General features: G+C 37.5%; 1 protein-coding gene and 1 pseudogene across 4 annotated transcripts in view; one reads left to right on the top strand and one right to left on the bottom strand.

Annotated features, from left to right (window-relative positions):
- The window catches only part of SLC4A4 (solute carrier family 4 member 4), a 345,711-nt gene that overhangs the window by 118,901 nt on the left and 210,539 nt on the right, over positions 1–16,271 (top strand). The gene's annotated exons all lie outside the window — the stretch shown is intronic.
- Positions 15,589–16,000, bottom strand: LOC116584102 (annotated as a pseudogene).

Here is a 16,271-nt window from a genome sequence, read left to right on the forward strand (position 1 = left end):
TGGCAATTCCAAACCATTTAAAAACAAAAGTTACGGTTATTAATTTTTGAAGCCGCAAAAGCATGAATCAACATTATAGCAGTGTCAGTATCTCAGTAGGGACTGGTTTCGACTGAACTGTGGCAGCAAAATAAATGTTTGCAGATTGTTTTGACAGAATGTCATCTCCTGGGCTTCGATTTATTCTCCGGCAGCCTTATATTTAAAAATTTATTAATTATTTTTATTAACATATAATTGATTATTTGCCTCAGGGGTACAGGTGAACCGTCAGGCTTACACACTTCACAGCACTCACCATAGCACATACCCTCTCCAATGTCCATACCCCCTGACTCCCCAGCAACCCTCAGTTGGTTTGTGAGATTTTTTTTTTTTAAAGATTTTGTTTATTCATTTGACAGAGATCACAAGGAGGCAGAGAGGCAGGCAGAGAGAGAGGAAGGGAAGCAGGCTCCCTGCTGAGCAGAGAGCCTGATGCGGGACTCAATCCCAAGACCCCGAGATCATGACCTGAGCCAAAGACAGAGGCTTTAACCCATTGAGCCACCCAGACACACCTGTTTTGTGAGATTAAGAGTCTCTTATGGTTTGTCTCCCTCCTGATCCCATCTTGTTTCATTTTTTCCCTCCCTACCCCCAACCACCCCCAAGCCTGCTTCTCAAATTCCTCATATCAGGGAGATCATATAATCATTGTCTTTCTCTGATTGACTTATTTGGCTCAGCATAATACCCTCTAGTTCCATCCACATCGATGCAAATGGCAAGATTTCATTTCTTTTGATCAGCAGCCTTACTTTTTTTTTTTTTTCCACAGGTATATGATCTGTAATTAACCAAATCAATCTGGTTTAACAATAATAACAAAACAATAATAATATTACACTGTATGTTCTCTAACTGGAATTCAAATAAAAACTTAAAACAACAATTACAACTGTATGAAAAATTATTTCAATTATTTCACTTTGTATCAATCCTGACTGAAGAAAATCACTGTGGGGCAGCAAACTTTTTACTTTTGAAACAGAGTGGCTGTACTTGAAGTAGAGAAGAAAATCCTCCCCCTGAACCTTTCTGGGCCTTAGCAGATAACTCTGTTTGCAAGCATTTGTAATGTAGAGCTGCAATTATTTTCAGTAGGAACTAAATACGTTGCTAACAGATGTGCCCGTAAACATCTATTTGACATATTTCACCATGGCAGAGATTAGGGAAATGGGCCCGCAAAGCAGAGTGGTCAGCTCGTCACCAGTGGTACAGCCTTTTTAAAACACAGGTCTCATGTGTTTTAAAGCTCTCTACACAAGGCTGTAAATTGGAAAGGTATTTTTTCAGCTAATGTACTGAGTTATTTCAAAGTGCTTACTGACCCTTGACAGATAGTCTTGAAAATTGTAATGTTCCTTAGCTAATTTTTATGGGACACTTTTTTTTTTTAAACTTCTAAGATTTTTGAATGTGTGTATGTACTGTTAGTTGATTTTATTCTTATTTCAGTATACACCCATCATGGAAGCTTAGGCCCATGCAAACCCTAGGGGAGTTTTATTCCTGGAGTGAATGTTTTTTTAAGAAAATATATTTTTAGGGTAAATACCCAGTAGTGTGATTGTTGGGATATAGGGTAGCTCTATTTTCAACTTTTTGGGGAACCTCCATACTGTTTTTCAGAGTGGCTGTACCAGCTTGCATTCCCACCAACAGTGTAGGAGGGTTCCCCTTTCTCTGCATCCTCGCCAACATCTGTAGTAAGATATGAATGTAGTGATCCAAAGGGGCATGTGCACCCCAGTGTTTATAACAGCAATGTCCACAATAGCCTAATTACGGAAGGAGCCTAGATGTCCATCAACAGATGAATGGATAACGAAGAGTGGTATATATATAGAATGGAATACTATGCAGCCATCAAAAGAAATGAAATCTTTCCATTTGCAATGATGTGGATGGAACTAGAGGGTATTATGCTAAGCAAAATAGATCAGTCAGAGAAGGACAATTATCATATGATCTCTTTGATATGAGAAACTTGAGAGTTAGGTGAGGGGTGGTGGGGGCAGGGAGGGGAATATGAAACAAGATGAAACTGGGGAGGGAGACAAACCATGAGAGACTCAATCTCAGGAAAAAACTGAGGGTTGCTCAGGGTGAGAGGAGGAGGGATAGAGTGGCTGGGTGATGGACATTGGGGAGGGTACGTGATACGGTGAGTGCTGTGAATTGTGTAAGACTGATGGTTGACAGACTTGTACCCCTGAAGCAAATAATACATTATATGCTAATTATATATATATATATGCGCATTTATTTATTTATTTATTTACTTACTTATTTATTTGACAGAGAAATAGAATACACAAGTAGGCAGAGTGGCAGGCAGAAGGAGAGGGAGAGGCAGGCTCCCTGGTGAACAAGGAGCCCAATGTGGGACTTGGCTCCAGGACTTGGAGATCACGACCTGAGCCAAAGGCAGCCGCTTAAATGACTGAGCCACCCAGGCGCCTAAAAAAAATATGTTTTCAAAATTGTTTGATGAGCTTGAAGAAAATAATTTTCTAAAACCACTTCATGCATTTTACACAAAACTCTGCTTGTGCCTGTATGCATGTCCTCCGACTCAAAAATATCTGTAACCTCCAAAGTTAAAACTGACAAATTTATAGGGTAAGTTGTTTGAGCTCTGGAATGGATTTAGACAGCTCTTAGAGCCATTTATAAGCAGAACAAAATAAATTAAAAGGAATAGAATGTGTGAGTTGTTGAAAAGTAAAGGAATAATAGCTCAATCCCAAGTTTAGTATAGGAAAAATTTTTTTTTAAAGATTTTATTTATTTATTTGTCATAGAGAGAGAAGCGAGAGCAAGCACAGGCAGACAGAGTGGCAGGCAGAGGCAGAGGGAGAAGCAGGCTCCCCGCCAAGCAAGGAGCCCCATGTGGGACTCGATCCCAGGATGCTGGGATCATGACCTGAGCTGAAGGCAGCTGCTTAACCAACTGAGCCACCCAGGCGTCCCAGTGTAGGAAAATTTTTAACACTTTGGAAGACATTTGGTAATATATTAGTGCTTGATAACTTTACAGAAAAAAAAAAAAGAAAGAAATGCTGTTATCAAGATTTTAATATTTTCGCTTCCAAAGAGTTCAACTCAACCACCAGATACATTTTTGAGATACGGAGTATGGGTTCTTGAAGGGAGCCTTATGTTCTGCAATAGAGTAGAAACAGAAACAGAGGGGAAAGCATGCTGTAGTAAAAAGAATATGGACTTAAGGGTCAGCCAAATCCACAACACCATTCTAAGTCTAGACCCCCCCCCCCCACCATTACTAGATCTGTGACTTCAGTAATATATGTAACCTCCTGCAACATGATTCCTTTGAATATAGACATAATAATACTCAAGTTATAGGAGTGTATGGAGGTATTTCTTGAAAGATAATAGATATTCCCGGTAGGTGCTATGTACTGATGGATGTCATTATTAAGTAATATTTCCAATCAAGTGCCCAAACTAATGCAGATAATATGGTTTAAACTGTTTGGCCACAGGAAAAAAAAAAAAAAAAAAGGAAGCTGAAGAATCCTCAGTAAACCCCAGGTCAGTAACTGTCATTAGAAAGGAGCTTGCAAGTGGTGCTCAGCTGACAGAGGAAGAGTGGAACCTCGTGGTAGTGCAGGATAGAAGTGGAAATTTTGGAAGAAAAGACTGCAGTAATTGTGTAACCCAGTTTACTTATATGTAATTATTTCCCAAATAAGATTGTAAGTCAACTGATCGTTCTCATTCTTTGATCATTGGAAATAGGACTAGATTGAAGATAGGAAAGGAACTCACTTCTGAAGTGAGCTTGATTTCAGCGCGTGGAAGGATCCGTTTTTTGTTTTTGTTTGTTTGTTTGTTTGTTTGTTTTTTTGACGCAACTAGGAACATTCCAATTTCAGAGGCGAATTAACCAATGGTCATTCATGGTGGGACATACCAAACAAACATTTCAGAAATGTTTTAATTGTAGTTGATGTTTCTGAAGTGAATCCTTGGAAATAACCATCTAAAAGCCTTGGATGAACCACTCTGTAGGAGAAAATTTAGTATCGATCGATTTAATGTCCCAATAATGAAAAGTTTAATGTTCAGGCCCATTTTATATTAGTGACCAGGGAAAGAATAATTAGGAATTAACTTTCAGAATCCATTTTAGGGGATTCATTTAGCTGAGATCACATGTAACTACTTGCTGGCATTTTTGGGTGTGTTTTAAGGTAGGATTAGATTAATACAACATTATAAGAACTGGGTATTGGCCAAGTTTTGTGTTTTTTTTTTTTTTTTTTTGAGTACACAAGACAGAGTTCAGAGTTTATTTAATAACCATAATTTATTTTTATGTAAACCAACAATGAAATCTGTAAAAATATTTGGGCTCTTGTTTTGAAGAATTAAGACTTTTTTTAGAAACCCGGTTAAGGACTGATTTACATGTTTTATTCTAACTTGAATTTTGTTCTACTGTAATAGAGAATCATACTTCCTAAAATCTGTTTTGGGCCAGAATAGAGTCTGGGTGAGTGTATCTTAGGGTCTGACAGTCTTCACATGTGTGCATTTTGCATGCAGCTCAGAGATAACCAATGTTGGTAAATAGTTATTGGGTATCTCTTGGGTTGCTGACTGTGTATTTGTTTTGGAGACAGACACTACTTGAAGAGGCAAAGTAGATGGTTGTCAGCAAGACTGTACATAAAATTCTCACATTCATTGCAGTTGGTCACCCTTGTACCTAGCTTAGTTTTTTTCACCACATATTCTTTTTATCTGTGAGCCATCATGCATGCCTTTCCCTTTCTGTCTTTGGAAATCCCCATCCTTATTCATATGCTTTTGCTTCTTTCAGTGAGGCCTCCGCTTTTTAATCATCTCAAGAACTTAGTGCTGACTTAGGTCTCTGGAGTTGGTTATGTGCCTTCTTTACCAACTTCAGGTCCCTGTCAATGAGGTTTATTTCTGTTGCCATGGTTGGTGGCAGATTCATTGAAAAAGGAAGAGTAAATAGCCTCCTTCATTCTTGCAACTCCTTTATGTAACTGGTATCTAAATACTCCTAGTGAGTGCTTACTACGTATCTGTGACTAAATAATAGGGGAAATACAGGGTGAGAGATTGCCAAGGATTGTTTTGTTCCTCCCTCCAAAACTGCCACATACAGCTTTTTCAATCTTGTTGATACTGTTTCTCAAAGGAAAGATGAGATCAAAAGTGACGGAATGAATAGTACATTAGTAGGTCATTTAATGTATTAGCTCCGTCTCATATTTCTGAATAGATTTTCATAAGCCAGAGGAGCAAAATTCAATTCCACCCTCTATGGATGTGCCTTGTAATCTCTTCATTCTTCTGGTTGTTATTGCACATCAGCCCGATGAGGAAGCTGAGTCAGAGGGTCGAGGGGGATTTGCTCAGATGGAACGGGAGCTGAGCACGGGATCTGGGTCTTACGATTCTCAATCCACGACTACAGCCACTATTACTGTTTATTTAGGCTCATGTTGTCTGGAGAGGTGAATTCCCTGTGCTGTCACTGGACAGGAGAGCATGTATGGAACCCCCTCTGAACCATGAAGCTCCTTACGCTAAAGATCCATTTCCCTGCAGCTGTGAGAACCGGCTGCTGAAGACACTTCACTGATCACTTGAGAGAATATGCCAACATATCAGCAAAGGTTTGGAGGGGCTTTAGTATCTTATGTGAGTCCTTCCTAAAACGTATCAAGAACATTTCCCCACTCTGCCCCCACACAACACTACCTCTTTAGTTCATTTTCACATTATTAGACAACTTTAGTATTTATATTTAATATTTGCTTTGACCTTTAGGCCTTACTGACTTGGTAGCTTGACCTCGATTCTTCTTCTGGTCCCTTGAGATTTGCTGTTTATAATTGCTGGCTTTGGCATCTGTACTTTGACTTTTCTTGCTTTTCAGGCCCAGAGCACCTTCTCTTGGCCTAGTAGGCGTTCCCTGTCTCATTCTTTATATCCCTCTGTATCTGAATCCCAGTGATCCCAGTTTGCTAGTGGCTTTTTCCCACATATGGAGGGCAGCAGAGGGATTTGGACAGTTTTCAGGTGAATATCTAATCTCTGCCTTAGAAGGATACTAAAGCATTTAATGAGCATAATTCCAGGAAAGACAGATTTGAGCTTATATAGTTCTTGAAAAGTGTGATAAATTGACAAATGGTTATTTCTAAACCAGTACAAATTAATTTGTGATTGATCTAAAGAAGGAGTGGTCTGGGAAGGCAAAGAAACTGTAAGCTTTATGACTGATACTTTGTTAATTGGAAATTCTGCATCCAATTAAGGACTAACCATGCCTTACACATCACCACAAGCTTTAGAAGTGACTAATTCTCTGCCTGTCCTTTATGAACAGGAAGCCGTTAATAATGAATCGCTTTTGAAGTGGCACTCATTTACTTCCCGTGATAACTGAGGTTATCTCCAGATGACTCAGAGTGTTATGTATAGGTTCTTGATGTAAGGGATTAAGAAATGTTGGATGGGAAAATTATACTGAAAACATACTGTGTTGAAAGGGCAATTCCTTTACTCTTATTTGTATTATATTGTGAAGGACAGAGATTGCTGAGGTTGTTCCTCGCACACCTTCACAGGAGACCGGAGCCCCCAGCCAGCGCATATCCACACTCTGATCTGGGTTTGTCATCAGCTTTGTGTACTATAGCAATGTGGATAGCTTGAAAGGAAGTTTATTGATATGACAAACGGTGCTCCTCTGTTCTAAAATAGTTCTAAAAACTAAGCTGATTCCATTTTGTTACTTGTTGAAAATGGATTTAACAAATCCCTATTGACATTTTGGGTGAGTGTTTAATGAAATAGCATGAAAATTTAGGTGTTTGTATTAATTAGGCTCTTGTCATTTATATGCTATTATTGAAGAGGTTGAACTCAGGTTTTACAAGTGGCCTTTTAGATTCTGCTGTGATTTTGAGATCATTGCTGGCCACAGTGGACATGTGTTGCTTGTTGTCTTCCCTGCTGTAGTCTTTTGGGAAGGTAAGACAGGGTAAATGAAGAATTATGTTCTCTGAGAACACTGAAACTAGAAATGTCAAGTGGATAGTGTTGGAGGACCTGTTAAATAATTTTTTCTTCACCGAGGTTGTAATTAAGAGAGGTTGGGGCCCAGTGCCACTAATTTTGGATCCTCAACTCAGAGCAGACTTAAATAAGGCAGAAAAGCTTATTGTAGAATCTTACTCGGCATTTCTGTATTATGTTCAGAGTTTTATAAAAATCTTTTGAACATTGATGTATCTATGGGGAATGAGACCATTTTTTCTTTAGAAAGAACTAACATGTGTGTGATGTTTCCTTGATTCCTGCATTGCCCTCCTCCCCTTTTAAAATGGGATTTTATATATTACACATATAATATGTATAAATATATTTTAAGCATATATAATAAATATATATTAGGTATATTAAGTATTAAGTATATTAAATATATAAGTATTTTATATATATATATATATAATTTATTTGACAGAGAGAGAGAGAGAGCACGCACAAGCAGGGGGAGTGGCAGGCAGGAGTAGGAGAAGCAGGCTCCCCACTAAGCAGGGAGCCCGATATGGGACTACATACCAAGACCCTGGGATCATGACCTGAGCCAAAGGCAGATGCTTAACCGACTTTGCCACACATGTGCCCTCAAATGGGATTATATTCTGAGTCACATTTTCTTATTATTGCTATCCAGGAAAGATGGGTAGAATTTTTTTGGCAATGTGGGGATGAAGTCAGACATTCTAAAGATTCCTTAAGGCTTGGTGCCTTTATATTCTTACGCATTTTGAAATCCTCTGTGGGAAGGACAATGTCTTCTTTGCTTCTGGAGTCATCTAATGGCAACATTAGTATGGTGGTTGTGACACTAATTTTGGAACAATAAATTTAGCTACTTTGTATAGAAAGTAGTTGCACTTGAGCAAGTCTGTAGAATTTATTTTGGGAATCTTGAAGATTTCCTAATGTTGATGAAAATTAGGTCTGACTTTAAAAACCTCAGGGTATAAATTGTGCTGATAATTGTTCTGAGTTGAACCTGGAGAAACTGCTGATGTGTTCACTCTTAAGCAGAGTGATTCATCATATAAACCTTATCATGGACAGCTCTGGCAGAGCAAAGAGAAGTGAAGTAGGGAGTAAAGAAATTAAAGGAAAATGGAGAGGAGAGCTGTGACCTCTTAGGATCTTTGAGGTCTTTTAGGAAGAGGTTGCTTGGTCATCATAGTCTTTGCCATCTTAATTAAGGAGTGAGTTCCTATACACAGAAAGCATCCTACCTTTCTATCTCACCTTCCTACCTACATGAAACCCCTCCCCACTGTCCACATTCTTCTGCACTCATGGGATTATCTTTAGATGTGTGTGGCTGCTCAGTCTGTTAGATTTAGATCCATGGCCTGTCCTGTTGCATGGCTCAGAACTGGCTGTTAAGAGTCCCTAGTCAGCAGCGAAGGCATTGCTGGAGGGCTTTGTTTGTTTCGGACGTGTGTGAAGAAAGATAATCGAGATTCTGCAGTTTCAAGTATTGTAGGGAAGTGTTCGGCACTAATTTGACATGCCTGTCCTCAAGTTAGCAAGTAAAGATACCTTAATTGGTTTGTTTTTCTTATAATAATGACATTAATGTTAATTTTAGAAAATTTGTCGATTACACATAAGCAAAATGAGGAAAGTAAGAATCATCTATAATTCCATCATTTAGGGATAATAATTGTTAACATTTGGTATATCCTTCTGGTGTTTTTTATCTGTATATACTATGTAAATCAGTAAGCCTTTGGGTTGAGAATGCTAGAAACCCAATTATACCTGGATTAAATAGACAAGAATTTATCAAGAATTTATTGGTTGACTGAAGGAAAGTCTGGGTATAGCCAGATCTTTGGGGAAAGTGATTTGATCTGAACAAAAGATTAGAAAAAATGCTACATGCAAGAACCAGAAGTTAATTCTTATTCAGATACATAAGGCATTAGGTACCTTGTAAGTTTAATGCTCTGGTAGTTAAACATGAGTAGATGGACATGATCATAGGAATTCCTCTTCCTTACTTGAATCCTTACGATATCTGGTGGGTGTGAAAAGACATAATTTAGGACTTACACAGGACTGAACAATACTTTGAACTCTGTACTGACTTACCAAATGCATGTGGTCTGTCTGTCATGGTATTTCATTCAGATTTCTTGGTCGCCTGCTTGCTTTTTTTTTTTTTTTTTTTTTTTTAAAGCCTCTATGTTGATTTGGCCCCTCAGGGGTTGAGTCCTTGGGAACTTGGGGAGCTGAATTTCTTGGCAGGGTATTGACATTGCCACACTCTGCCCTGGTGACTGTGTCTATAATGTGGTACCTTCCTAGGTGCTTTTGTGGACAGAGGTTATCAACAGTGGGGCTGGAGTCACAAGGGTGAATATGTGTGAAATATCCCTTGGAGACCCAACAAACACTTAGCAGTTGGACTTATGGCTGGAATTGTAGTCTTTTGATATGTAGCTGGGGAAGAGTCAGGGAAATTGCTTATCTGTTTCTCTGAGCCCACCTTCCCTGCAAAGACTCACGAATACCATGCAAACCTGGGTAAACAGAGAGGGAGAATGATACTGTGGAAAGTAAAGTCCAGAAAGAAAGTAAAAACTTGAGTTTCACCATTAGTTAGTTTAGTTTATATATTAATCTGTGATGGTTCCCATAACAAAATACCACAGCCTGGGTGGCATAAACAATAGGAATTTATTTCTCATAATTCTGGAGGCTGAGAAGTCCAAGATCAATATGCCAGGTGATTTGGTTCGGTGATGAGTGCCCTGGCTTACAGATGGAAGCCTTCTTGTTGTGTCTTCACGTGGTGGAGAGAAAGAGGAAACAAGGTCTCTGGTGTTTCTTCTTATAGGGGCACTAATGCCATCATGAGGGCCCTACACTCATGACCTCATCTAAACCTAATTATCTCCCAAAGCCCCATCTCCAGGTTCTATCATAGTGGGGGTTCGGATTTCAGTATGTAGATTTTGGGGGACACAATTCAGTCCATAACTGACAAAACAGTGGTTTTAGGTCACTAAAAGCTAAAGGATGAGGATGGTAAAACCCAAAATGACTGATTGGAATTTTATGTCTTTCTAGTAGAGATACTTGAAATATTGAAATACTATTAATAATATAATTAATATAATTAGAATAATTAATAAAAGACTTGACAGATGAAGAAGTCTGGAATTTCATAGATAAAATAAATTTATTTGACTTCTAAGACCATCACTGAGACTACTTCTTTGGAAATGGCTTAGCACCATGTAAAAGAACACATATTAACACTGACAGGGAGCTTGTTTTAATTTTTTCAACTCACTGTGTTGGCAGAAATTATAAAGGAGCAAGATAAAATAAGTTGGGGAATGTAAGGGCTATCACCTTTTTGTTCTAAAGAATTTTGAATACCTTATAGATATGACTCAGATCCTGATAACATTTTTATAATGTAAACTCTAGGTAAATTATTTTTCTGATTACTTTGGAGAGGAAAGGCTAAGGACACAGTATTTTCCAAAAATGTCTCACCAAACTCTGGTTCTTCTCACCTTTTGCTAGTTGAAATTGAAGTAAGTAAGATAGTTTGGTAGTATTCAGAAATCCAGGCTCCTAACACTGTTGACTTTCTATAGCTGCATAATAATGTCATGGCATATTAAGGATAATTGTCATAATTGACAGCTTTTCATGTGTGGGAGCTTATTAATACATGGATACCTAAGTATTTAAAAAATTATCCATCTTAATGAATGCTATTTGGCTGTTTCAATTCCTTAGCTAATTGAACAGAAAAAGTAACCATCTAATTTACCTGTCTACAGCTTGCCAGCATGTTAAGTCAATAGTCATTTTCTGGATTTATTGAGGTAAAGGTAGGTTAAGTCATGGAGAAAGTTTGGATGCATTGTATAGATCACTCCAAGAAAACCAGAATTCTATAAAAACAGGTTGTTTGATGTAGTTAATTTGAAGATGGTAATTTGTGGATGACTAATATGAGCTAGCTCTACTGTAGCCCATTAAAGTAGACATGTATATATCAGGACTCCTTTGGTTGCAAGTGACAAAAAAATTGTCTTAGATTACTTTAAGCTAAAAGGGAATTGTCATGTATGATTGCAAAGTATCTAACTTTAGGCATGGCTGGATCCAGGTGCTTAAATAATGGCACCTGGAACCTGTCTCTGCCTTTGATGTTTACTTTATTCTCACACATACTCTTCCCTTTGAGTTGCAAGATGCCATCTGCACTCAAAGCTTTTATTACCATCTTATTAGCACCTCAGCATAAATTTATTTCTTGGAAGTGCCAGCAAAAGTTTGACACTTATATACTCTGATTGGCCTGAATTAGATAAAGTGTCCTCTCAAAAGTTAATTACTGTGGCCAAGATTTGGGATATTCTCATTCTCCAGACCTGGGTCATAGGGAATGATTCATCCTTGTTGGACTTCTAAGCATAAAAATGGCTCTTCTAAGGAAAGTGGGATGCTATTATCAGAAAAAGAGAGTAGGGGTGCTGAATGGGCAAGAGTAACACACAGCTACTATAATGCATGTGTGTTTTAAAGATTTTTATGTATGTAACTTTATTTAGTGATTTCTTATTTCTTACACTTATGAATGTGAAATTGAAGTTTGATGATTTTATATATATATTTAAGTATATTTTTAGAGTACTATAATGGTCTAATAATTAGAATTGTGGAAGTTTTAGCAACTGTGGTGTTGATTTATAGACCCTTAACTCAAAATGGAGAGAAATGAATACTTAAAATGTAAATCAACTGGTGATAGCACATTGACAACTTAAATAAATAGCTATTTATTTTTATTTATTTATTTATTTATTTATTTTTCTTTTTTTTTTATTATTTTTTTTTTAAATTTATTTCCAGCATAACAGTATTCATTATTTTTGCACCACACCCCGTGCTCCATGCAATCCGTGCCCTCTATAATACCCACCACCTGGTACCCCAACCTCCCACCCCCCGTCCCTTCAAAACCCTCAGATTGTTTTTCAGAGTCCATAGTCTCTCAAGGTTCACCTCCCCTTCCACACTGTTGGTGGGAATGCAAGCTGGTGCAACCACTCTGGAAAACAGCATGGAGGTTCCTCAAAATATTTTTATTTTTTAAAAAGATTTTATTTGAGACAGGTGAAGAGGGGCAGAGGAGGAGGGAGAGAGAGAATTTCAAGCAGACTCCCTGCTGAGAACAGAGCCCAATGTGGAGCTCGATACCACAACTCTGAGATCATGACCTGAACTGAAATGAAGAGTTGGACAATTAACTGACTGAGCCACCCAGGGGACCCAGTTATTTATTTATTTATTTATTTACTTACTTACTTACTTTGGTTTGAGAGCTGAGACTTATCAGATGGTGAATTTTGCCAAGGAGAAAAATACAAAATCTGTAAGTCTTCATTTAACCCACAGAAGGGAATTTGCATGTAAACTTGTCATGCTCAGTATGAGTTGTTCATAATGATCATTATTTCTATTAAAAAGAAATTTTTTTGGTAGCCTGTAGGGTGGCCACAGTGGTATGTTTTCCAGACCAAAAACAAAAAGGCACTTTCACAAGTTGCCTTTTGGTGGTTAATGAACCAAATGTTCAGTTGACTTACTTTAGGACTATTTCATGTGCCATTATGATTTCTACCTCTCCTGAAATCCACTACATTTGCTGTACATGTACAGTACAAATGCTGTACACTTGCTGATTTCTACCTCTTCTGAGATCTAGTATATTTACTGTTCGTACAGCTTTTTTTTTTCTTAAAATGAGATCATCTTTTAAAGAGTGGTGGCTACAAAAATGGGCTTGGAAATAATACAACTAGTTTGAGGTTTGAGGTCATATCATTTACTGGTTGTGTGATCTTGGGGAAGTCCCTTAATCTCTTAAATACTCAGTTTCTCTGTCTATAATATGAGTAGTACAAGAGATTGATAATAATAGATATTTCATATTTTTGTGTGAAACAAATGATATGATAAGTGAAGAGCCCTTAACACAGTGCCTGATACAGTGTAAGCATTCAAAAATGTTAGTAATTGCATATTGTGTTTTTATTGATCGGAGTTTTCCCATTGTCCCTTGAGAACAAGGACCTTATCTTAAAAATATTTTGTGTACTTTTAACAAAGAGCATAGTGTCTCATAAACTAAAAACTATTAAGTATTAATTAAGTAATCAAAACGAAATCATAGAACTATACTTCAGGCATTGCTAAGCCTCTGGGAAGGAGAGGAAAGAAGCAAAGAAAGATTTTTTTGAGAAACTGAGGCAGAATATATATTATGTATTCTTCCACTCATTTCCTTATTCATTCATCCATTCCTTTTTGTCCAGCCTCACTGTGCACAAGGTAGACACCAAGAGTAGTTTAGGTAAGTGAAGATCCAGGTAGGTTGGCTTAATAATGGTACAAAGACAAAGTACAGCAGTGGGTAACCCACAAAACAGTGAATATTACATGTCTTAATAGGAGTGCAGATTAAATGTTGTGGTCCCTCAGGATAGGAAGAGATTGCATCTACCAGAGGAAAATAGCTTACTGGAAGTGTTCATTCTTTTCTTTGTGGCGTACTCAATAGGAAATGGGGACTGTCTTCTGGTCACTGTGCAGCTAATGCAAAGATGGATTAAGGGGAAGGATGAAATAAGGACAGTTTCCAAAACTTAGATATTTTCCATTTCAGAGTTCTTAATGTAAGCTTCCTTTTGCACATGGTTATGTTTTTGTGTCCTTGACAATGTCCAAGGTTTATTCTTCCTTATCTAATTCATTAATTTAATATTTCAGGTGATGATTAAGTGCATAGTACTGTGTTGGTCTTCAAGGAAAGTACATAGACAGATTCTGTCCTCCAGGAGCTTGGTGGTTAGTTGGAGAGAGGTCACATCACCGTAGGTTAGGTAATAATGCCCAGGCTATAAATTTGGTGGTGCTTAAATGATAATTCAGACAAAGTGCTATAGTTTGAATAAAGAAGAGAGACATATTTCTGTGAATGGTTAATATAGGTTATTGGAAAAGATTTTTTACCTGGGCCTTGGAAATTGAGTCAGATTTATAGAGGAGAGAAAAGACTATAGCCGATAGGAAAGATGAAAAAAGATCTGGAAATGAGCAAGCGTATTATCTAGTTTTTCCCTTCCTTTCCCATCCCTTCCGTTTCCTTGTTTCTTTATTGATTGACACCTGGGTTGCTTCCAAGATTAAAAATAATGGTGCCACAGGGCACCTGGGTGGCTCAGTGGGTTAAAGTCTCTGCCTTCGGCTCAGGTCATGATTCCAGGGTCCTGGATCGAGCCCCACATCGGGCTCTCTGCTCTGCTTCCTCCTCTCTCTCTGCCTGCCTCTATGCATACTTGTGCTCTCTGTCAGGTAAATAACTAAAATCCTTAAAAAAATAATGGTGCCACAGATACTCTTGGGTCCATCTCTTTGTTCAGGATTAATTTCTGTAAGTGGAAGTTCTGGATCCAAACCCAGACTATTTTGATTTTTAATTAATATTGCTAACTTACACTTTAAAAAGTTTGTATCAACTAATAAGGCCAAAAATTCTATTTCTCTGGATAACTAATAACTCAAATCTTTGCTAACATGATGGGTAAAACATATTTTAACTTCAATTTTTAAGTTTGTGAAGTTTACTTTCTAACTTAGTAATTTTGGTTTCTGGCATTATCCATTTTCAATTCATTACCTCTTTGAATTTTTTATTTTAACCATATGCTTGTTATTAGATTACTCTTTTTCATAAAGAGCAGTCTATTTTTTTTTATTATTGCACCATCCCATGGAATCTCACCAAAGATCAGAACCAGAATTTTTAGAGTTTTAGACCTTCTCTCTTAACCTTCAAAAAGTTAGTTTCCTGCCTGCTTCTTTACTATCTATATGGAATGTACTAGAGTTCTCATCTTACTGATTTCCTATCTGAGTGAACAAAACTTTTTTTTTTTTCAGAAGATATGCATAGAGTAATTCATAGTCTCCATTTTGACCTAATTTTCTTTTAATGTTTAAGTTCTAGCTCTTCTGTGTATAATTTATTTCTGACCTTTGGACAAACCTGTCTAGCTCCTATCTGTATAAGTCCTGATTTCAACTCATGATATCAGCGGATTCTCCCACTTTGGTGTTTTGGTAGGTATGTAGGTGATAGGTAGATAAGCAGGTGATTTTCCTTGATTGGTATTCAGACAGTGATAGCAAGAAATGTTTCACAAATGGTATCTGGTATAATCTAGTTAAGATTAATCTTAATTAGAGCCTAGTTAAGATTAAGATTAATTAATAAACACATTGCTTAGAAGTAGTTATCCTTTGATCTAAAGTCAACAAAAGTCTTTTTTTTTTTCCTAACATTAAAATATATAATTGGAGAGCTGGGGGAACAACTTAAAATAAATCAGAAACACCTTCACATTAATCATTCTTTTTATATACTTCAAATTTCCACTTAATACCTTTTTTCCTCTTGGACACCAGAAAGAACACTTGGGTATTCTGGAAGAAGCTTATATTTCCCCAAATCAGTTTCTGGAAAAAAAAATGTGTTATTTTCAAATTCCTGCATGATCCTTGTCACAAATAGTTTGAGATGGTCTGATTTGTTCATGCCTTCCTTATAAGCAGAACTGCCTCCCACTATCCAAACCATGTCCACTTTCTTTGTTAATTCTGGTTGTTAAATAAGTTTTAAGGCATTACCCAGACTTTTGGCTAGAAAATGAGCACCTTGTAGAGGTTCCTTGAGTTCTCTTCTGAGAACTAATTGAACTCTGTTCTTTAAAAGTCAGTTCTTTTAGGGAAGAGAGTGAGTCTGTCTTCCGACCCATAATCATAAAATTCTATTTACCTTCTGGTCATTCTTGGGAAATACCTGAATTCTTTCCTGGATGGGGGTCTGTTCCTGCCTATGCCCATGTTCTAGGGCAGAGCTTAGCAGATGAACTGTGACAACAGCCGTGAACGCCTCTGAGCTTGCTTGTGACACTGGGGGTCCTGGCTGAGTTTGGTGCAAAATCGAGCAGGCATGTTCTTTGGTCACCAGACATTTCTGGGTTTTTGTGGGAGACAGTTTGGGTGCATAGTTTAGGGGTCAAAGT

Source organism: Mustela erminea, chromosome 2, assembly GCF_009829155.1.
Source record: "Mustela erminea isolate mMusErm1 chromosome 2, mMusErm1.Pri, whole genome shotgun sequence".
Lineage (NCBI taxonomy): Eukaryota > Metazoa > Chordata > Mammalia > Carnivora > Mustelidae > Mustela > Mustela erminea.